The 23,198-nt window shown below is 43.1% G+C and overlaps 1 pseudogene; it reads left to right on the forward strand.

Annotated features, from left to right (window-relative positions):
• The first annotated feature begins 19,955 nt into the window (after window positions 1-19,955).
• LOC123486048 overlaps window positions 19,956-23,198 on the forward strand; it is a 24,422-nt pseudogene continuing 21,179 nt past the window's right edge.

A 23,198-nucleotide genomic window follows, 5' to 3' on the forward strand; every position in this document is an offset into this window, starting at 1 on the left:
AAGAATCACCCCCAAGACATGCTAATCTCTCACCATTACAATAACAGGGGAGGTTAGCATTCTTGGGGGGGGGTATGATATTTGTGCGTCTTTAACTTTCTCATTCATCATTATTCACGATTCATTCAGGTTTATGCGTAATCATGGTAGAATCCACATGAATCTAGAAGTGTTTAGAAATATATTTTATTCTTATTTAAAAGAAGAACAAAAAAAGTTAGAAAAAGTTCACTGCCCCCCCCTCCAATGGGGCAACTTGCCCCCCGGCAACCCAATGCAAGTGAATGGTACCTCAATTAGCATTTTTCTACCTGGAACCAAAAAGGGTCCTCCTATGAGGACAGCTGAAGAACCCTTTTGGAACCTTCTAAGAGTGTAGTTACCCCACGTTACCCTATATTTCAATCACTTCCCATCAGTGGTGTAGTGGTCCCTGGAGAAGTGGGTATACTCTCAGTATTCACCTTTTTTTTTTTTAAGTAGTCCAGAAAAAAGCCCTGTTTTAGAAACAGTGACATGTAAGACTATGATTTAGTTTACCCAAAAATATGTAATTTCTACTTGCACACTATTATAAAATGATCATGACTTGATTAGGAGCAGTTTGTAGTTACTACTGGTCACAAGAGCAGCCTGGATGAATGTAAAATGTATTTATCATGAGGCAAACAGGAAATGGTGTTTCGATTATTTTTGCACATTTATTTAAATAAAATACTTCAAATCTGAAGGTGACAATGCATCCTTGTTCATATTGCTATATGCTTTGTTTTGAACATGTTCATTTACCGGTAAATCATTCAACAAAATATGTTACAACAATATTTAGTTAACAATTAACAAAAATATATGCATTAACAACACATCAACAGTGATATACTCTCTCAACCCAGCACTGGGTTTCTGACCTTTGCTCATACTACAGTATATTCCAGACAAATTTGCTTTTCTGCAGGAGCTTTCACACTGCACTGTCTAGAACGCACCGAAGAGGCAGCACGATGGCTCTTCAACCAGGTCCTTGTATATTTTCTAGGATCAAACTTGGAAGTTGGTGGGCCGTTGATATTAATCATCATCAAGTTTGATATGTTTGAGATCAGAAGGACAGCCCTCTTGTCTGAGCTTATATTGTTCATAAGGCTAAAATTCCTCTCACACTCTGCTGTACCGACAGGGAATGTTTTCATACAGTTCATAAGTGGTTTTAGGTCCTTGGGCTCACTACTGGGCTCTTCCAGTAGGTCCCGCATCCCATTCAGTGCTTGGTCTGTGCACAAGTTAAATCGCTTGCACAGTCGTAACTTGTTCTTCACCATGGCGGATGCTGGGCTTTGATGGCCACTTACTCTGATCAAGGATGCTGAGGTCCATGATGGTCTCATCTTCAAAAGACAAGCGTTTCTCCAGATTGTTCACAAGGCTTTGTAAGAACTGGCCTGGATTGATAGACTTCAGCTTTGCATTTGTTTTCAGGGCTATAGACCGATACTCCCCAGTCTGTTTTGCTTCTAAAGCCTCACTATATTTCTCACCTGGACTCTCTTTGAATGACTGGATCACTCTGATTGAGCGTTTCAGCAGATGCTCTGCTCTGAGGAGCGTTATAGAACGAGACTGAAGCTCCTGTGACAGGAGACTTAGTTCATGGAGAGTGTCGTACATGAGGCCAAGGTCACAAATGAATTCTGGACTTTGAACACGGTCTAACAAACCTCTGTACATCTGCCTCTCTTTGGTGGACCTCATCTCATCACTGCAAGCATTTTTAAAGTGCTGCACAAGAGCTCCCAGGGATGTCCAAACAGCACGAACAGTCCGAAAGCTACTGGCCACCCAGCGTACATCCAAGATTCTGCCAATGCGAAGAAGTTGTGAGCCTACTTCAGCTGCTGCATTAACAAGTTCACGTTCATTTTTGTTTGACACACTATACAGAGAGTATAGCTTCTGGATAAAAGTTTTAAAGTGATTGACAGAGTTTACCTCATCAACTGCATCTGACACAGCAAGTTCAAGTCTATGGTTCATGCAGTGCCATACAAAAAGCTTTGGGAATCTCAAAGTCAGTCTGGTTGCTACTCCTGACTTCTTTCCTAGCATGACACTGGCTCCATCAGATACAAATGTTACCCAGTTTTCATGAAGCCACTCTTCTGTAAAGCCAGCATTAGTTAAACAGGTGAGTAACGCCTGTAATATGCCATCTGCTCTCTGATTTTCCAGTTCAACAAGTTCCAGGAATATGAACTCAGGGCTTTCTTCTTGAATTGATGCTTTAATAGAAACTGTCATGACAGCTTTGTGACTTAAAGAAGATGCCTCGTCAATTAGGACAGCTAACTTACTGGATGATGCTATAATGCTACTGATGATTTTGCTCTGCATCTCACTAGCAACATGTTGTATTATTTGTGTTGCACTGTAACGTGAATGAAGTATTGAGCCCATTTTTACACCATTCAGTTCCTGCAGCTCAATGAGGCTCTCATGGTCAGAAAAGGGTCGGTTCTTTTTTGGCCAGATGGTAGGCTGTTCGAAACACAGCTTCAGTTTCCTTCATGTAGGACTCAGTCATAGTCTCCACTGCATTCTCAATGGCAGCTTCTTTCTGTTGCTCTGCCACCTTCACAGCCTGAGTGTGGGCCTTGGACAACGCATGTTTCCTCACCTTATTTCTCAAGATTGACAAACTTGTTGTTCTACTTCCCTGGCCAGACACTTGAATTTCAAAGTTCATCCATTCTCTTGAGAGCGATACACCTTGTCCTTGCTCCTTGTCGATCCCAATGGAGTTCACACTGCTACAGACCAGACATCCCATGAAGCATAAACAAACAATGTAACTACTCCTGTATCCACAGCTGTACGTGTGCATGGTCCTTTACACACACACACACACACACACACACACACACAAAGTTATCTGTGCCCACTGTTTCAGAAGTTACCCAAACTAGCAATCTACCTAAACTTACCCAATTTTTTTGTTTTTGGATCCCAACCAGGGGTTCTTGGATTTGAAGTCTTCTGTTTGTTTAGCACTCCACAGGTCTGGCCAGTCATTATTGATGTCTACAGACAACAACAAAACTAATTATGCATCTCCCTGTCTCTCTCTCTCTCTCACACACTTACACACACACACACACACACACACACACACTACTGTGATCACAATAGTCATCAGCAAGACATGGGTCCCCCCTCTTTACATTAACAATCTGCATAACCAAGTGGAAATATTTTCAGCAAGTGAAGCTGAAGCATACAGGAGATTAGTGAGTGAAATACTTGGGAGAGTTTATTTAACAAAAAAACAACAAATTTAACACAAAATGTTATATAACAGTAGCATTGTAAAAAACAAACATGGATACAGACAAAATAAATAGAAGGGCAATAAAATAAATAACATCACACAGAAATTCAAAATGAGGCTTAATCTGTCAAAATCACCTTTTGTTACAGTGTGAGGCTTCACTTTTCAATAAACTGGAGATGCAATTTACTGCCTGTGTGTTCTGACCTGGTGGTGGTAGACTGGATCCTTCTCTATGCTCACACTGACTTGCCTGGCTAGCTCCCGGTTGAGAGCTGCCAGGGCTGCTGGTTTAGGGGTGGGGTCTGCCTGGGCCTGATCTGGGCCTGATTTGTGCCTCTTTACAAAAAAAGTCTGCAATATCTCCCTTCCTTTTCATGGTTACCTGTCCCTATACAAAATAAGACAGCCTGATTAGACCTCAATATTGTTTTAGGCTGAATCTTAAACTATTTGTCCCCATTCTTGTGTTTTAACTTACTTAAAAATCAACTACCAGCTTAGCTACTATGCAATTAAACTAGATCATATAGGTTAGTTAGGGCTAAGTAACTTGGCTAATGTTATAATTTAGGGCTTAGTAACTTGGCTAACGTTATAATTTAGACCTTTACAATAATAAACAAGCTTCATAAACATTGAGATAATCAGTTTCATCAGTCTGGTATGAAATTCTTATGAACTGGGTTGATTAAACACTTACTGAAAACCAACAATGCCCCGGTTTCCCCGACATTATCCCAATCTACGTAGCTAGCTTCATAACGTTAGCCGACTCGCACTAACTATTAGCGGCAACATCTCTTCTCCTCTAAATGTGCAGTCACTGGCAATTTGCCAGTAGTTTAAAATAATGATTCATTTGGAAACCACCTTGAAACTTACCTCAGAATGATGTCTTCCATCAACTGGGGTGGCACACCGCCGCTTGTGTCCTTTCTTCATCCGTTGTTTGGTCTGCTGCCGTTATCGTAGTCAAGTGGCACCGGCACCTGAGTTTTTTTTTTTTTTTTCACTGGCACCTGAGTTATTAGCGATATTTTCCTCGGCATGACCCGCCCTACTCTGCCTCTGATTGGCTCATCAGTCCTCATGCCTAAAGTTAACCAATCTAATCAGTGAAAGCAGCGAGTACCAGCCAATTAGAGGCAGAGGAGGGTGGGTCATGGCTTCACTATCCCCGAGGAAGAAAATAGGCAATCTGACTCACAGATATTACTGAATGATGCGCATCAGGGGGGATTTAGAAGTGGGTATACGCAATGCTGACTGAAAAATAAGTAGGTATACGCCGTATACCAGCGTATACCCTGGACTACACCTCTGCTTCCCATGAAAGTGGAAGAATACCTTTTGAATGTTCTTACTAGGGCTAGAACTATACATTACTTTCATATCTGTATTTAATTGTGAAATGGGGTGATAATGCCCCCATTGTTCAATGTTTTTTAAAGTGCGTATATTACATGTTTAGTTGGTGATTTTCTTATTGGGATAATAAATAAATACTTGTGCTGAACTACACGTTACCTCTGCTGCAGAGGATAAGTTCATTAGAGTTACCAACCTCAGAAATTGCAGCCCAATTAAAAGTAACAGACACATCTCAACATCAACTGTTCAGAGGAGACTGTGTGAATCAGGCCTTCATGGACGAATTGCTGCAAAGAAGCCACTACTAAAGGACACCAATAATAAGAAGAGACTTGCTTGGGCCAAGAAAAATGAGCAATAGACATTAGACCGGTGGAAATTTGTCCTTTGGCCTGGAGTCCAAATTGGAGATTTTTGGTTCCAACTGCCGTGTCTTTGTGAGACGCGTGTGTGAACAGATGATCTCCGCATGTGTATTTCCCACCGTGAAACATGGAGGAGGAGGTTTTCAAGGCACACTTAACCAGCATGGCTACCACAGCATTCTGCAGCGATACGCCATCCCATCTGGTTTGGGCTTAGTGGGACTATCATTTGTTTTCAACAGGACAATGACCCAAAACACCTCCAGGCTGTGTAAGGGCTATTTTACCAAGAAGGAGAGTGATGGAGTGCTGCAACAAATTTCCTGGCCTCCACAATCCTTTGATCTTAACCAAATTGAGACGGTTTGGGATGAGTTGGTCCACAGATTGAAGGAAAAGCAGCCAACAAGTGCTCAGCATATGTGGCAACTCCTTCAAGACTGTTGGAAAAGCATTCCAGGTGAAGCTGGTTGAGAGAATGCCAAGAATGTGCAAAGCTGTCATCAAGGCAAAGGGTGGCTATTTGAAGGATCTCAAATATAAAATATATTTTGATTTGTTTAACACTTTTTGGGTTGCTACATTTTTTATTTTTTTTTCATTTAGCAGACGCTCTTATCCAGAGCGACTTACAGGAGCAATTAGGGTTAAGTGCCTTGCTCAAGGGCACATCGACAGATTCCATATGTGTTATTTCACAGTTTTGATGTCTTCACTATTATTCTACAATGTAGAAAATAGTCAAAATAAAGAAAAACCCTTGAATGAGTAGATGTGTCCAAACTTTTGACTGGTACTGTATATGTAGCTGATAGATTATGTTTTGATTAGATACTAGTTATATCTTGGTTAAATGTATTTTTTAATCCCTTCCCACTGAAGTGGAAGAATACCTTTTTAATTGTCTTTCTAGAACTAGAACTATAGATTACTTTCATATCTGTATTTAATAGTTAAATGGGCGATAATACCCACATTTTACAAGGTTTTTTAAAGTGCGTATATTACATGTTTACTTTTTGTTTTTCTTCTTTAGATACTAAATAAATACTTGTGCTGAACTACACATGTATCCTTCTGTTACTTGTTGTAAAGCAGAGAAAACATCCAGACCTCATTTCTAGTGCTGAGCAATTAATCTACATATTTTCTATGATTATGATTATTATTAAACAACTAATTGACCGACGTAGGTTCAATTACTTGAATTCCATTTAGTTATATTTTTCCAAGCCCAACACACCCTTTCTCTACAGAGAAATCAAGTCAGGAACTATGTGGGATGCTGGGCTGAAGGGAGTTGTAGTTTTCATTCATTTTAGTTCAGCACAGAAATGTGGTAATTAACTCCTATGACCATAATCCATTGCATCAGTTTTCTCCGGCTCAGAGACCGTTCAAAGAGGAAGAGGCGAAGCGAGAGGTTTCACTTTCGCAAAAATCTATCCAAAATCAGCCCAATGCGTTTCTATGGGCTTATTTTGAACCTAAACTTGTCGCCTGCCTTCACTCACTTGGGACAATGATTCACATTGTTAGGGCGGAGACATGAGCATCTCATCATTATATACAGATCTCTAAAAGAGAAATGTACACAACGACAACAAGGACAGGGACAGGGACAGTTAGAGACTTTACTTTGAAGAACTAGTCAAATAATTTCATCAGACAGCTCTGCAGCATACTTAGGCAGGCTAGTTAAATAAGATGACTGAAGAAAATGCAGCATGGTGAGCACATAATGTTAGATCGCCTGGCTGGCTGATCAGAAAGATTTATGGCTCCCAGGTGTCTTTTATATAGGTAACGAGCTGAGATTAGGAGCACACTCTAAAAGGGAGTGCTCCTAATCTCAGCTTGTTACCTGTATAAAAGACACCTGTCCACAGAAACAATCAATCAATCAGATTCCAAACTCTCCACTATGGCCAAGACCAAAGAGCTCTCCAAGGATGTCAGGGACAAGATTGTAGACCTACACAAGGCTGGAATGGGCTACAAGACCATCGCCAAGCAGCTTGGTGAGAAGGTGACAACAGTTGGTGCGATTATTCGCAAATGGAAGAAACACAAAAGAACTGTCAATCTCCCTCGGCCTGGGGCTCCATGCAAGAATTCACCTCGTGGAGTTGCAATGATCATGAGAACGGTGAGGAATCAGCCCAGAACTACACGGGAGGATTTTGTCAATGATCTCAAGGCAGCTGGGACCATAGTCACCAAGAAAACAATTGGTAACACATTACGCCGTGAAGGACTGAAATCCTGTAGTGCCCGCAAGGTCCCCCTGCTCAAGAAAGCACATATACAGGGCCGTCTGAAGTTTGCCAATGAACATCTGAATGATTCAGAGGAGGACTGGGTGAAAGTGTTATGGTCAGACCAAAATCGAGCTCTTTGGCATCAACTCAACTCACCATGTTTGGAGGAGGAGGAATGCTGCCTATGACCCCAAGAACACCATCCCCACCGTCAAACATGGAGGTGGAAACATTATGCTTTGGGGGTGTTTTTCTGCTAAGGGGACAGGACAACTTCACGGCATCAAAGGGACGATGGACGGGGCCATGTACTGTCAAATCTTGGGTGAGAACCTCCTTCCCTCAGCCAGGGCATTGAAAATGGGTCATGGATGGGTATTCCAGCATGACAATGACCCAAAACACATGGCCAAGGCAACAAAGGAGTGGCTCAAGAAGAAGCACATTAAGGTCCTGGAGTGGCCTAGCCAGTCTCCAGACCTTAATCCCATAGAAAATCTGTGGAGGGAGCTGAAGGTTCGAGTTGCCAAACATCAGCCTCGAAACCTTAATGACTTGGAGAAGATCTGCAAAGAGGAGTGGAACAAAATCCCTCCTGAGATGTGTGCAAAACTGGTGGCCAACTACAAGAAACGTTTGACCTCTGTGATTGCCAACAAGGGTTTTGGCATCAAGTACTAAGTCATGTTTTGCAGAGGGGTCAAATACTTATTTCCCTCATTAAAATGCAAATCAATTTATAAAATGTTTTGACATGCGTTTTTCTGGACTTTTTTGTTGTTATTCTGTCTCTCACTGTTCAAATAAACCTACCATTAAAATTATAGACTGATCATGTCTTTGTCAGTGGGAAAACGTACAAAATCAGCAGGGGTTCAAATACTTTTTTCCCTAACTGTACTACTGTAACATGTGAGGAGGCTACAGCTAGCAAAGAGTAGCTATAGCCTTTTGCATAGATATTTTAGTGTCTTGACAATTATGTGTCTACCATTAAGCTCTCCCTCGCCCTCCATTTGGCAAATCTGACCATAACTCTATCCTCCTGATTCCTGCTTATAAGCAAAAACTGAAGCAGGAAGCACCAGTGATTCGGCTAATAAAAAAGTGGTCAGATGACGCAGATGCTAAGCTACAGGACTGTTTTGCTAGCACAGACTGGAACATGTTCGGGATTCTTCAGACAGCATTGAGGAGTACACCACATCAGTCACTGGCTTCATCAATAAGTGCATCGATGATGTCGTCCCCACAGTGACCGTACGTACATACCCCAACCGAAGCCATGGATTACAGGAAACATCCGCACTGAGCTAAAGGGTAGAGCTGCCGCTTTCAAGGAACGGGACTCTAACCCGGACGCTTATAAGAAATCCCGCTATGACCTCCGACGAACCATCAAACAGGCAAAGAGTCAATACAGGTCTAAGATTGAATCATACTACACACTGGCTCTGACGCTCGTCGGATGTGGCAGGGCTTGAAAACTATTACAGACTACAAAGGGAAGCACAGCCGCGAGCTGCCCAGTGACACAAGCCTACCAGACGAGGCTAAACCACTTCTATGCTCGCTTCGAGGCAAGCAACACTGAAGCATGCATGAGAGCACCAGCTGTTCCGGACGACTATGTGATCACGCTCTCCGTAGCCGATGTGAGTAAGACTTTTAAGCAGGTCAACATTCACAAGGCCGCAGGGCCAGACGGATTACCAGGACGTGTACTCCGAGCATGTGCTGACCAACTGGCAAGTGTCTTCACTGACATTTTCAACATGTCCCTGACTGAGTCTGTAATACCAACATGTTTCAAGCAGACCACCATAGTCCCGTGCCCAAGAACTCTAAGATAACCTGCCTAAATGACTACCGACCCGTGGCACTGACGTCTGTAGCCATGAAGTGCTTTGAAAGACTGGTCATGGCTCACATCAACAGCATAATCCCAGAAACCCTAGACCCACTCCAATTTGCATACCGCCCCAACAGATCCACAGATGATGCAATCTCTATCGCACTCCACACTGCCCTTTCCCACCTGGACAAGAGGAACACCTACGTGAGAATGCTATTCATTGACTACAGCTCAGCATTCAACACCATAGTGCCCTCAAAGCTCATCACTAAGCTAAGGATCCTGGGACTAAACACCTCCCTCTGCAACTGGATCCTGGACTTCCTGACGGGCCGCCCCCAGGTGGTAAGGGTAGGTAACAACACATCTGCCACACTGATCCTCAACACGGGGGCCCCTCAGGGTGCGTGCTCAGTCCCCTCCTGTACTCTCTGTTCACCCATGACTGCATGGCCAGGCACGACTCAACACCATCATTAAGTTTGCCGACGACACAACAGTGGTAGGCCTGATCACCGACAACGATGAGACAGCCTATAGGGAGGAGGTCAGAGATCTGGCCGTGTGGTGCCAGGACAACAACCTCTCCCTCAACGTGACCAAGACAAAGGAGATGATTGTGGACTACAGGAAAAAAAAGAGGACTGAGCACGCCCCCATTCTCATCGGCGGGGCTGTAGTGGAACAGGTTGAGAGCTTCAAGTTCCTTGGTGTCCACATCACCAACGAACTATCATGGTCCAAACACACCAAGACAGTCGTGAAGAGGGCACGACAAAGCCTATTCCCCTCAGGAGACTAAAAGATTTGGCATGGGTCCTCAGATCCTCAAAAATTCTACAGCTGCACCATCGAGAGCATCCTGACTGGTTGCATCACCGCCTGGTATGGCAACTGCTTGGCCTCTGACCGCAAGGCACTACAGAGGGTAGTGCGTACGGCCCAGTACATCACAGGGGCAAAGCTCCCTGCCATCCAGGACCTCTATACCAGGCGGTGTCAGAGGAAGGCCCTCAAAATTGTCAAAGACTCCAGTCACCCTAGTCATAGACTGTTCTCTCTGCTACCGCACGGCAAGCGGTACCGGAGTGCCAAGTCTAGGTCCAAAAGACTTCTCAACAGCTTCTACCCCCAAGCCATAAGACTCCTGAACAGCTAATCATGGCTACCCGGACTATTTGCACTGCCCCCCCACCCCATACTTTTTACGCTGCTGCTACTCTGTTAAGTATTTATGCATAGTCACTTTAACTCTACCCACATGTACATATTACCTCAACTACCTCAACTAGCCGGTGCCCCCGCACATTGACTATGCAACGGTACCCCCCCTGTATATATAGCCTCCCTACTGTCACTTTATTATATTGTATATATAGCCTCCCTACTGTCACTTTATTTTTACTTCTGCTCTTTTTTCTCAACACTTTTTTGTTGTTGTTTTATTCTTACTTTTTTTGTTTAAAATAAATGCACTGTTGGTTAAGGGCTGTAAGTAAGCATTTCACTGTAATGTCTGCACCTGTTGTATTCGGCGCATGTGACCAATAAAATTTGATTTGATTTGATTTGATTTGATTAAGCCTTTTATACAACTTGATAAAAAACATATATTTCTTCTAGCAAATCATAGCAATAAAATATATATTTTTTGTCTAGCATGTAGCGTTTCCCAACTCTGTGTTTAACAAGCAGGCCATTAGGAGCAACACCAACATCCTCATCACTCATAATGATAGGTTTGGTTCCTGTCACACTGAGAAGGATACAGTGCATTCGGAAAGTATTCAGACCCCTTGACTTTTTCCACATTTTGTTGTGTTACAGCCTTATTCTAAAATGGATTAAATTAAATTTTTTTCATCATCAATCTATACACAATACCCCATAATGACAAAGCAAAAACTGGTTTTTAGATTTCTTTGCAAAAAATAATAATATATACAGTAAGTTTGGACACACCTACTCAATCCAGGGTTTTTCTTTATTTTTACTACATTGTAGAATAATAGTGAAGACATCAAAACTATGAAATAACACATATTGAATTATGTAGTAACCAAAAAAGTGTTAAACAAATCAAAATATATTTTACATTTGAGATGCTTGAAAGTAGCCCACCCTTTGCCTTGATAACAGCTTTGCACACTCTTGGCATTCTCTCAACCAGCTTCATGAGGTAGTCACCTGGAATGCATTTCAATTAACAGGTGTGCCTTGTTAAAAGTTAATTTGTTGAATTTCTTTCCTTCTTAATGCATCTGACAATCAGTTATGTTGTGACAAGGTAGGGGTGGTATACAGAAGATAGCCCTATTTGATAAAAGACCAAGTCCATATTATGGCAAGAACAGCTCAAATAATCAAAGAGAAACTACATTAAGGTCAGTCAATCTGGAAGATTTCAATAACTTTGAAAGTTTCTTCAAGTGCAGTCGCAAAAACCATCACGCACTATGATTAAACTGGGTCTCATGAGGACCGCCACAGGAAAGGAAGACCCAGTTACCTCTGCTGCAGAGGAAAAGTTCATTAGAGTTACCAGCCTAAGAAATTGCAGCCCAAATAAATGCTTCACGTAACAGACACATCTCAACATCAACTGTTCAGAGGAGACTGTGTGAATCAGGCCTTCATGGTGAAATTGCTGCAAAGAAACCACTATTAAAGGACACCAATAATAATAAGAGACTTGCAAGGGCCAAGAAACACGAGCAATGGACATTAGACCGGTGGAAATATGTCCTTTGGTCTGATGAGTCCAAATTTGAGATTTTTGGTTCCAACTGCCGTGTCTTTGTGAGACGCATAGTAGGTGAACGGATTATCTCTGCATGTTTGGTTCCCACGTGAAGCATGGAGGAGGAGTTGTGATGGTGTGGGGGTGCTTTGCTGATGACACTGTCTGTGATTTATTTAGAATTCAAGAGACCCTCAACCGGTATGGCTACCACAGCATTCTGCAGCGATACGCCATCCCATCGGGCTCCGCTTAGTGGGACTATCATTTGTTTTTCAACAGGATAATGACCCAACACACCTCCAGAATGTGTGAGGGCTATTTGACCAAGAAGGAGAGTGATGGAGTGCTGCATCAGAAGACCTGGCCTCCACAATCACCCGACCTCAACCCAATTGAGATGGTTTGGGATGAGTCGGACCGCAGAGTGAAGGAAAAGCAGCCAACAAGTGCTCAGCATATGTGGGAACTCCTTCAAGACTGTTGGAAAAGCATTTCAGGTGAAGCTGGTTGAGAGAATGCCAAGAGTGTGCAAAGCTGTCATCAAGGCAAAGGGTGGCTACTTTGAAATACACTGCTCAAAAAAATTAAGGGAACACTTAAACAACACAACGTAACTCCAAGTCAATCACACTTCTGTGAAATCAAACTGTCCACTTAGGAAGCAACACTGATTGACAATACATTTCACATGCTGTTGTGCAAATGGAATAGACAACAGGTGGAAATTATAGGCAATTAGCAAGACACCCCCAATAAAGGACTGATTCTGCAGGTGGTGACCACAGACCACTTCTCAGTTCCTATGCTTCCTGGCTGATGTTTTGGTGACTTTTGAATGCTGGCGGTGCTTTCACTCTAGTGGTAGCATGAGACGGAGTCTACAACCCACACAAGTGGCTCAGGTAGTGCAGCTCATCCAGGATGGCACATCAATGCGAGCTGTGGCAAGAAGGTTTGCTGTGTCTGTCAGCGTAGTGTCCAGAGCATGGAGGCGCTACCAGAAGACAGGCCAGTACATCAGGAGACGTGGAGGAGGCCGTAGGAGGGCAACAACCCAGCAGCAGGACTGCTACCTCCGCCTTTGTGCAAGGAGGAGCAGGAGGAGCACTGCCAGAGCCACAAATGTGCATGTGTCTGCTCAAACGGTCAGAAACAGACTCCATGAGGGTGGTATGAGGGCCCGACGTCCACAGGTGGGGGTTGTGCTTACAGCCCAACACCGTGCAGGACGTTTGGCATTTGCCAGAGAACACCAAGATTGGCAAATTCGCCACTGGCGCCCTGTGCTCTTCACAGATGAAAGCAGGTTGAGCACATGTGACAGTCTGGAGACGCCGTGTAGAACGTTCTGCTGCCTGCAACATCCTCCAGCATGACCGGTTTGGCGGTGGGTCAGTCATGGTGTGAGGTGGCATTTCTTTGGGGGGCCGCACTGCCCTCCATGTGCTCGCCAGAGGTAGCCTGACTGCCATTAGGTACCGAGATGAGATCCTCAGACCTCTTGTGAGACCAAAGCTGGTGCGGTTGGCCCTGGGTTCCTCCTAATGCAAGACAATGCTAGACCTCATGTGGCTGGAGTGTGTCAGCAGTTCCTGCAAGAGAAAGGCATTGATGCTATGGACTGGCCCGCCCGTTCCCCAGACCTGAATCCAATTGAGCACATCTGGGACATCATGTCTTGCTCCATCCACCAACGCCACGTTGCACCACAGACTGTCCAGGAGTTGGCGGATGCTTTAGTCCAGGTCTGGGAGGAGATCCCTCAGGAGACCATCCGCCACCTCATCAGGAGCATGCCCAGGCGTTGTAGGGAGGTCATACAGGCACGTGGAGGCCACACACACTACTGAGCCTCATTTTGACTTGTTTTAAGGACATTACATCAAAGTTGGATCAGCCTGTAGTGTGGTTTTCCACTTTAATTTTGAGGGTGACTCCAAATCCAGACCTCCATGGGTTGATAAATTTGATTTCCATTGATAATTTTTGTGTGATTTTGTTGTCAGCACATTCAACTATGTAAAGAAATAAGTATTTAATAAGATTATTTCACTCATTCAGATCTAGGATGTGTTGTTTTTTTGTTCCCTTAATTTTTTTGAGCAGTGTATATATTTTGATTTGTTTAACACTTTTTTGGTTTCAACATGATTGTGTTATTTCATAGTTTTGATGTCTTCGCAATTATTCTACAATGTAGAAAATAGTAAAAATAAAGAAAAACTGTTGAATGAGTAGGTGTGTCCAAACTTTTGACTGGTACTGTATGAATACCTTATTTACATAAGTATTCAGACGTTTTGCCATGAGACTCGAAATTGAGCTCAGGTGCATCCTTGAGATGTTTCTACAAATAGATTGGAGTCCACCTGTGGTCAATTCAATTGATTGGACATGATTTGGAAAGGCACACATCTGTCTATATAAGGTCCCACAGTTGGCAACGCATGTCAGAGTAAAAACCAAGCCATGACGTCAAAGGAGCTCCGATACAGGATTGTGTCGAGGAACAGATCTGGGGATGGGTACCAAAAAAAGTCTGCAGCATTGAAGGTCCCCAAGAAGACAGTGGCCTCCATCATTCTTAAATGGAAGAAGTTTGGAACCACCAAGATCTCTCCACCAATCAGGCCTTTATGGTAGAGTGGCCAGATGGAAGCCACTCCTCAGTAAAAGGCACATGACAGCCCACTTGAGGTTTTCAAAAGGCACCTAAAGGACTCTCAGACCATGTGAAACAAGATTATCTGGTCTAATTAAACCAAGATTGAACTCTTTGGCCTGAATGCCAAGCGTCACATCTCGAGGAAACCTGGCACCATCCCTACGGTGAATGATGGTGGTGGCAGCATCATGCTGTGGGGATGTTTTTCAGTGGGCAGGGACTGGGAGACTAGTCAGGATCGAGGGAATGGTGAACGGAGCAAAGTACAGAGAGATCCTTGATGAAAATCTGCTCCAGAGCGCTCAGGATATCAGACTGGCACAAAGGTTCACCTTCCAACAGGACAACGACCCTAAGCACACAGCCAATACAATGCAGGAGTGGCTTCGGGACAAGTGTCTGAATGTCCTTGAGTGTCCCAGCCAGAGCCCGGACTTGAACCCGATCTAACAGCTCTGGAGAGACCTGAAAATAGCTGTGCAGCGACACTTCCAATCCAACCTGACAGAGCTTGAGAGGATCTGCAGAGAAGAATGGGAGAAACTGCCCAAATACAGGTGTGCCAAGCTTGTAGCGTCATACCCAAGAAGACATCAGGCTGTAATCGCAGCCAAAGCTGCTCCAACAAATTACTGAGTAAAGGGTCTGAATACTTAAGTAAATGTGATATTTTCAATTCTAAAAAAACTGTTTTTGTTTTGTCATTATGGGTTGTTATGTGTAGATTGACGATGGAAAAAAACAATTTAATCAATTTTAGAATAAGCCTGTAACGAAACAAAATGTGGAAAAAGTCAAGGGGTCTGAATACTTTCCGAATGCACTGTATACATATTCAGCATTTAGCTGCCATGCATACTGAAATAAAACAAAACTAATATTTGGTTCTCTCCTATCCTTCCTCTGAAGATATGAACACCACAGGTGGAAATGTCTCCTCCAATTCCTCTGGATTCTGGAACTTATGTGACAGTAACCTTCCTGTCTATGTATCCATCAGCCTGGTCTACTTTGTGCTTGGCGTACCCATATTTGGCTACGTCCTGTGGCTGATCGCTACTGGCAACGCCTTGGCCTCTAAGATCTTCATTATCAACATGGCGGCCACAGAGCTCGTCTTCTCCCTGTGGGTTACGGTTGTATCCACTGTCCACCTCTTCGTCACCGGCCTTCAACAGTACGTGGAAACCATTGTCTTGCCTTATGACATCGTCTACTGGTGTGTATGTTTTGAGCGCTACCTGCCGGTGGTCCACCCTGTGGTCTTCCTTAAGTACAAACCATTGAGATAAAGGGCGGGGTTGGTGGCATCGGAGTCGGGAGGTGTAGCGGCATTCACCGGTGCTTTTTACGCGTACCTCCCAGAGTTCCCTGTTTCTGGATAATAGAGAGATAGACAGAGGAAAAGGAAGAGAAAGAGGAGGAGGAGAGGAAGAGAGGAGGAGAGGAGAGCGGACTCAGCAGAGGGATGTGCCCCATGAAAAGAAAAGTCTCAGTGGTTCTCCTGACAATGCTGATCGACGAGCTCCCATTTGTCGTCATATGCTTCCTGTTTGGAAACGTAGATGACTACTGTGTCATTGACATTGTTAACATGTCTTTCAGTTGTGCCTGTGGGTTGGTGCAGCCCCTCCTCTACCTCCACAGGGCTGGGAAACTGTCCTGTATCAGAGGTCCCTGAGGAAGAGGCGACACCAGGCCTCACATTCATTTTAACCTTTTCATTCTTTTACGTTTACATTTACATTTAAGTCATTTAGCAGACGCTCTTATCCAGAGCGACTTACAGGAGCAATTAGGGTTAAGTGCCTTGCTCAAGGGCACATCGACAGATTTTTCACCTAGTCGGCTCGGGGATTAGAACCAGAGACCTTTCGGTTACTGGCACAACGCTCTTAACCACTAAGCTACCTGCATGCCTGGGTTCAAATACTACTTTAAATGATCTCATGTACTTTGTCTTGCCTTGCCGGTGGAATTAGTAGAACAGTTCCAAAACTACAAACCCCACCAATCTGGCACCCCAGGCTCCGGGGTGAAGTTTCCCCTTCTGATCTAGGATCAGCTTCCACTCCCCCAATCCTAACCTTTACCATTATTGGGGAAAAAGCAAAACTGACCCAAGATCAGGGTTTAGGAGCAACTTTACCCTACTATTCTAGATCAGGGCTGTTCAATGTCGGTCCTGGAGGGCTGAAATACTTCTGTTTTCCTCCTGTCATTCTAATACGGGACTGATTCAGACCTGGGACACCAGGTGACTGCAATTAACTACAAGGCAGAAAGACAAAACAGAAGTGTTTTGGCCATCCAGGTCCGGAATTGAACAGCCCTGGTCTAGATCAAAGTTCAAAGCAATCAATAGATTTCAAATAGTATTTGAACCCAGGCCTGTTGAGAAGCTGTGTCTAATGTCGAATCAGGAACCCATCTACAGGAGATAGAAACTGAAGTTGTTCATCTTTAATCTTTGATTGTAAATCACTTTTGATCAGATTTTGATCAACTTGTTTTATCACCCCCAATTGTTCATTTTGTTTCACAGTAGTTTGTTACCACAAGGATTTCCCTTGATTACTCTTTTTAAAAATAATAATGCTTCTTTTTTTAGTTTATTATTATTTGTAGGTTTTTAACAGGTTCTTAGCAATCAAATTGTCATATCACTACTTTAAACCAAGAGTGCATCTTATTTGCCTACAAACTGACACTCCTCTTGTCGGTGCTCTGGTCGATGTCTGAAATGGCACCCTATACCCTAGATAGTGCACTGTGGTCTAAATCACCAGGTTGACGTGTCACTCAGGTGTGGCAGAGCAGAGCAGGGTCAGGCAGAGATTTGTATATACAGTATTAGCTCCAGCACCAGTGTCAGACACAACCACACCACACCCCAGAGGAGAGGGACGCTGCGTCTACACAGGTTATCCAAACCTTCGTTTTTTATAAAAATTATAATATTTAAAAATGTTTTAATAAAAAATTTAAACACCAATTGATATAGATATATGTAGGTTATGACCAAATACATTATATGTAAAACAATATTTTTTATTTTATTTTCATATTGGCAATTTATGCAGATATATGGACACATTTTGATATTTCGTCATGTTTACAAGTGATCATCTCTAGTGCATATACAGTGGGGAAAAAAAGTATTTAGTCAGCCACCAATTGTGCAAGTTCTCCCACTTAAAAAGATGAGAGAGGCCTGTAATTTTCATCATAGGTACACATCAACTATGACAGACAAATTCAGAAAAAAAAATCCAGATAATCACATTGTTGGATTTTTAATGAATTTATTTGCAAATTATGGTGGAAAATAAGTATTTGGTCACCTACAAACAAGCAAGATTTCTGGCTCCCACAGACCTGTAACTTCTTCTTTAAGAGGCTCCTCTGTCCTCCACTCGTTACCTGTATTAATGGCACATGTTTGAACTTGTTATCAGTATAAAAGACACCTGTACACAACCTCAAACAGTCACACTCCAAACTCCACTATGGCCAAGACCAAAGAGCTGTCAAAGGACACCAGAAACAAAATTATAGACCTGCACCAGGCTGGGAAGACTGAATCTGCAATAGGTAAGCAGCTTGGTTTGATGAAATCAACTGTGGGGGCAATTATTAGGAAATGGAAGACATACAAGACCACTGATAATCTCCCTCGATCTGGGGCTCCACGAAAGATCTCACCCCGTGGGGTCAAAATGATCACAAGAACGGTGAGCAAAAATCCCAGAACCACACGGGGGACCTAGTGAATGACCTGCAGAGAGCTGGGACCAAAGTAACAAAACCTACCATCAGTAACACACTACGCCCTAGGGACTCAAATCCTGCAGTGCCAGACGTGTCCCCCTGCTTAAGCCAGTACATGTCCAGGCCCGTCTGAAGTTTGCTAGAGTGCATTTGGATGATCCAGAAGAGATTGAGAGAATGTCATATGGTCAGATGAAACCAAAATATAACTTTTTGGTAAAAAAACTCAACTCTGCGTGTTTGGAGGACAAAGAATGCTGAGTTGCATCCAAAGAACACCATACCTACTGTGAAGCATGGGGGTGGAAACATCATGCTTTGGGGCTGTTTTTCTGCAAAGAGACCAGGACGACTGATCCGTGTAAAGGAAAGAATGAATGGGGCCATGTATCGTGAGATTTTGAGTGAAAACCTCCTTCCATCAGCAAGGGCATTGAAGATGAAACGTGGCTGGGTCTTTCAGCATGACAATGATCCCAAACACACCGCCCGGGCAACGAAGGAGTGGCTTCATAAGAGGCATTTCAAGGTCCTGGAGTGGCCTAGCCAGTCTCCAGATCTCAACCCCATAGAAAATCTTTGGAGGGAGTTGACAGTCCGTGTTGCCCAGCGACAGCACCAAAACATCACTGCTCTAGAGGAGATCTCCATGGAGGAATGGGCCAGAATACCAGCAACAGTGTGTGAAAACCTTGTGAAGACTTACAGAAAACGTTTGACCTGTGTCATTGCCAACAAAGGGTATATAACAAAGTATTGAGAAACTTTTGTTATTGACCAAATACTTATTTTCCACCATAATTTGCAAATAAATTCATTAAAAATCCTACAATGTGATTTTCTGGATTTTTCCCCCTCATTTTGTTAGTCATAGTTGACGTGTACCTATGATGAAAATTACAGGCCTCTCTCATTTTTTTAAGTTGGAGAACTTGCACAATTGGTGGCTGACTAAATACTTTTTTCCCCCACTGTATGACCTACAATGGATTGTAAGAGATTGTCTTTCTTAATTTAGCTTCATCAGGTTTTTTGTATGGTTCATTGTGATTTTAGAACGACTGCTCACATCAGCATTTAAAATGTATTTTTCAACCAGGGAACAAAACAAATGATTTACCGGAGTCATATACCTAACACCCTATTGCAGTGGTTACAGAATAATTATACGTGCATATATAAGATGAGTAAAGACTGCAATTATATCTAAATTAATAATTTGCATGATCATGTAGCTTCTCTCTCTCCCCCTCCCTCTCCCCCCCCCTCTCTCTCTCTCTCTCTCTCTCTCTCTGTCTCTGTCTCTGTCTGTCCCCATCCCTCTATCTCTCTCTCCCTCTCCCCCTCTTTGGCTCTTTCCCTTACATATCTCAAGAACTTCCGCACATTACAGTTACATACATCGTTGAGATGAACGAATCTACTGTCAGTGATAGGTCCACTCCTCCTCCTATCTCCCTCATTGATCCGGGTGTACAGGGTGTCCTTGAGGCACATTATGTCACCATTTTTACTGCTTCCTTTTCAATCAACATCGTCCTGGGTCTCCCCACCAATGTCTACATCCTGTGGCTGATACTGACCGGAGCTGGAGGGACGATGGCCTCAGAGTTCTTCTCTCTCAACCTGACCGTGTCTGAGATCCTCTTCTGCCCCTTTAATGTCGTCAGCATAGCTGGACTCTATGTCCAGTCTGATTTTGTCCTCAAAGTTTCTCATTTTTCCTTTGGGTTACTTTTCAGTGGTCGTCCTCTGTTCAAGTGCTGTATCTGTGTAGAGCGCTACCTGGCAGTGGTCCACCCTGTGGTCTTCCTGAAGTACAAACCCCTGAGATACAGGGTGGAGTGTTGTGGTGTTGTCTGGCTGATGGTTCTTGGGTCCTGCTGTCTATGTTTGTTTGAGTTGTTTTCACCACCTTTCGTATACTCTCTCTTTGTCCAGACAATGATCTATTTTTTGCTGATGTCATTCTGCTGCCTCTCAGTTCTCTGGGCTCTGAAACGTCCAGGGCCGGGGGATGGGGACAGGGAGGGGACAAACAGCATTAAGATGAAGGCCTTTAAGATCATTTTGATTATCCTGGTGTATGCTGGGGTGTCTCAACTCCCAGTGGCAGTGATGACACTGAGTCAAAGTTATGTTACATATATGGTGTTTTTTTCAGTCATGTCCATTTGTTTCTGCATCAGTGTAATCTCTGGGTTTGTGCAGCCCCTCCTCTACCTCCACAGGGTTGGGAAGCTGCCCTGTATCAGAGGTCTTTAAGAGAAAAAGCCAAATCTCTTCACCCCATTAGTGCCTTAAAAAAGTAGGATATGTCATTATATTTGTGTTCTATGTTTTTCCATAATCACTTGTGAATAAAAATGTATGATTGTTTTCCATGTGGATTCATATATTTTTTTCAATTCCTGATGTTTGAATGTATTTCCAATGTAATCAGTGGCCTAAAAAGCAGGGGTTGGGACCGGTTCAAATAACAGAACAGAAAAAGAAGATTTTTTTTGAGGAACAGAATCCAAACCCGTGAACAAAACTGATCTATACTTTTCCGGAACAGAAACATTATTTTTAAAAGCATGAGAACACGTTAATTATGCTATTTTACATTCCGGGATTCTTTTTTTATGTCCGCAAAAATGCAACAAAGCGCTTTTGCAAAGCCCTCACAATGTCACTCAGAAACATATTACAGTGTTTACCTAACTTCCATCTGAAAATCCTTGCCAGTGAGTGCCCCTCCCCTTCTGAAGCATAGTCTAGTAGTTTATTGAAGTTACAAGCTTGATTTGGAAATTAGGCAGAGATTGGATTAACATTTTCAATGCTGGTTAAGGATACTATAGTTAATAAGTTTCACATAGGATTCATTAACTACAAAAAGGTAATTAGTGTTTTTATCTCAATTCGGGTGCCGCTTTGCAAACACACATCAGCTAGCTGGTCCAATGTCTGAAGTTCAAAAACATTCACAATTGGAATCCTCCACCTGTAGTTTTTTTTTTATAATATTGGGTCTGCAGTTTATGTACCCACATAGAGTGTAAACCAGCCCAAGAACTTCTCAAATCGTACATTTTTAGATATATAGGCCTAGGTTCAATCTGATCGTCATTGTTGACAGTGCAGCGTTTAAAGGCAATGGTATCACATTCACGGAGATGGCATCCAAGGTAAACATTGCACATGTCGAATCAATTGGAAATTACCTTTAAATGTCAAGCCTGATATAGCGTGGTTTAGTATTGAATCCCGGACATAATGTACCTGTTTGTAAATAGACCTGGTGTCTTTCTGTTAAAAAGCGTGATATTTTATTGGCAGAGCGAGAGATCATTCAGCTGGCTATTGCAGAGTGAATGGCACCAAACATGTACATGTGATTTCCCTTGAAATGATTGATGATGACTGTGCAAGAAAGATACAGTGTAGATATTATTGGGTTGATGTGATTAAATGCATTCTTAATAATGAGCTGTCTGTCTGTCTGTCTTCTTTAAGGATAATAAATAATGGATGTGTCTGTATATTTATAATAAATAATAACAATAACTATAATAACAAATAAAATAAAAATTTATCCTTGAAATCAATGGGCAGTTCCAGCTATAATGGTCTCATAAAATTGACATTTAATACTTATGCACTGACCACCATATTGTGTAACTAGAGCCTGGAGTTTTTCCTGAGCTTTTAACCTGACCTGTTCTGGAAAAACTCAGGGCCTTATCCATCCATAACACATTCTACACAGCACAGCATATTCTCTTCAACCATACTAAACATCACTTAGTGTTGTCATAACCAGTGGAAAACATTTGCATGTCAGGAGTGGTCCATTAAGTGAGGTGATGGGTAGCATCAGTTTACAGGCAGAGAGCAACACAGGTGACTTGGTGGGGAGGCTGAGGGAGTGGTGTCTGAGGGGTGGTTGTGAGTAAGGGGGAGGGAGGGAGGGATTGGAGGGACATCTGCTTGGTACATCAACATACTGCTACCCTTTCTTAGTTTACTACCTCATCCTATTCAGCTGACTAATGCAGAAAGAATGGCAGCAAACATTTACATGTGTTTTCTCTTGAAATGATGGATGATGATTGTGCTTGAAAGTTACAGTGTAGATATTATTGGGTTGATGTGATTAAATGCATTCTTAATAAGGAGCTCCCTGCCTGTCTTCTTTAAAGAGGAATATGTAACATGTCTGTATATTTATAATAAATAATAACAATAACTATATTGAACATATTCTCTTCAACCATACTAAACATCACTTAGTGTTGTCATAACCAGTAGAAAACATTTGCATGTCAGGTGTGGTCCATCAGGTGAGGTCATTGGCAGCATCAGTTTACAGACGGGAGCAACACAGGTGACTTGGTGGGGGTGTCTGAGCGTGTGGTTGTAGATGAGGGAGGGAGTGCAGGCAGGAGGGAGGGAGGGAGGGAGGGAGGGAGGGAGGCACATCTGTTTGGTAAGCATCCACATACTACTAGACTTTCTTGGTTCAGTACCTCATCCTGATGTTTGTAATGTCATTCTGCTGCTTCTCTGTTCTCAGGGCTCTAGAAACGTCCGGGGAGAGGGAAGGGGGGACAGGGAGAGGGGAGGGGACAGGAGGAGGGAGAGGGAGAGGGAGGGACAGGGAGAGGGGACAGAGAGAGAGGGAGGGACAGGGAGAGGAGGGGAGGAGAGGGAGGGGGTAGGGGACAGGGAGAGGGAGGGACATATAACATGAAGATGAAGGGGTGTAAAATCATTTTGATTGTCCTGGTGTCTATGATGGTGAACTTCCTCCCCATGGTTGTAATGATGTCTTTGCTTACAATGTCCTTGATCAGA

Source organism: Coregonus clupeaformis, unplaced genomic scaffold (genome assembly GCF_020615455.1).
Source record: "Coregonus clupeaformis isolate EN_2021a unplaced genomic scaffold, ASM2061545v1 scaf0975, whole genome shotgun sequence".
Taxonomy (NCBI): Eukaryota; Metazoa; Chordata; class Actinopteri; order Salmoniformes; family Salmonidae; genus Coregonus; species Coregonus clupeaformis.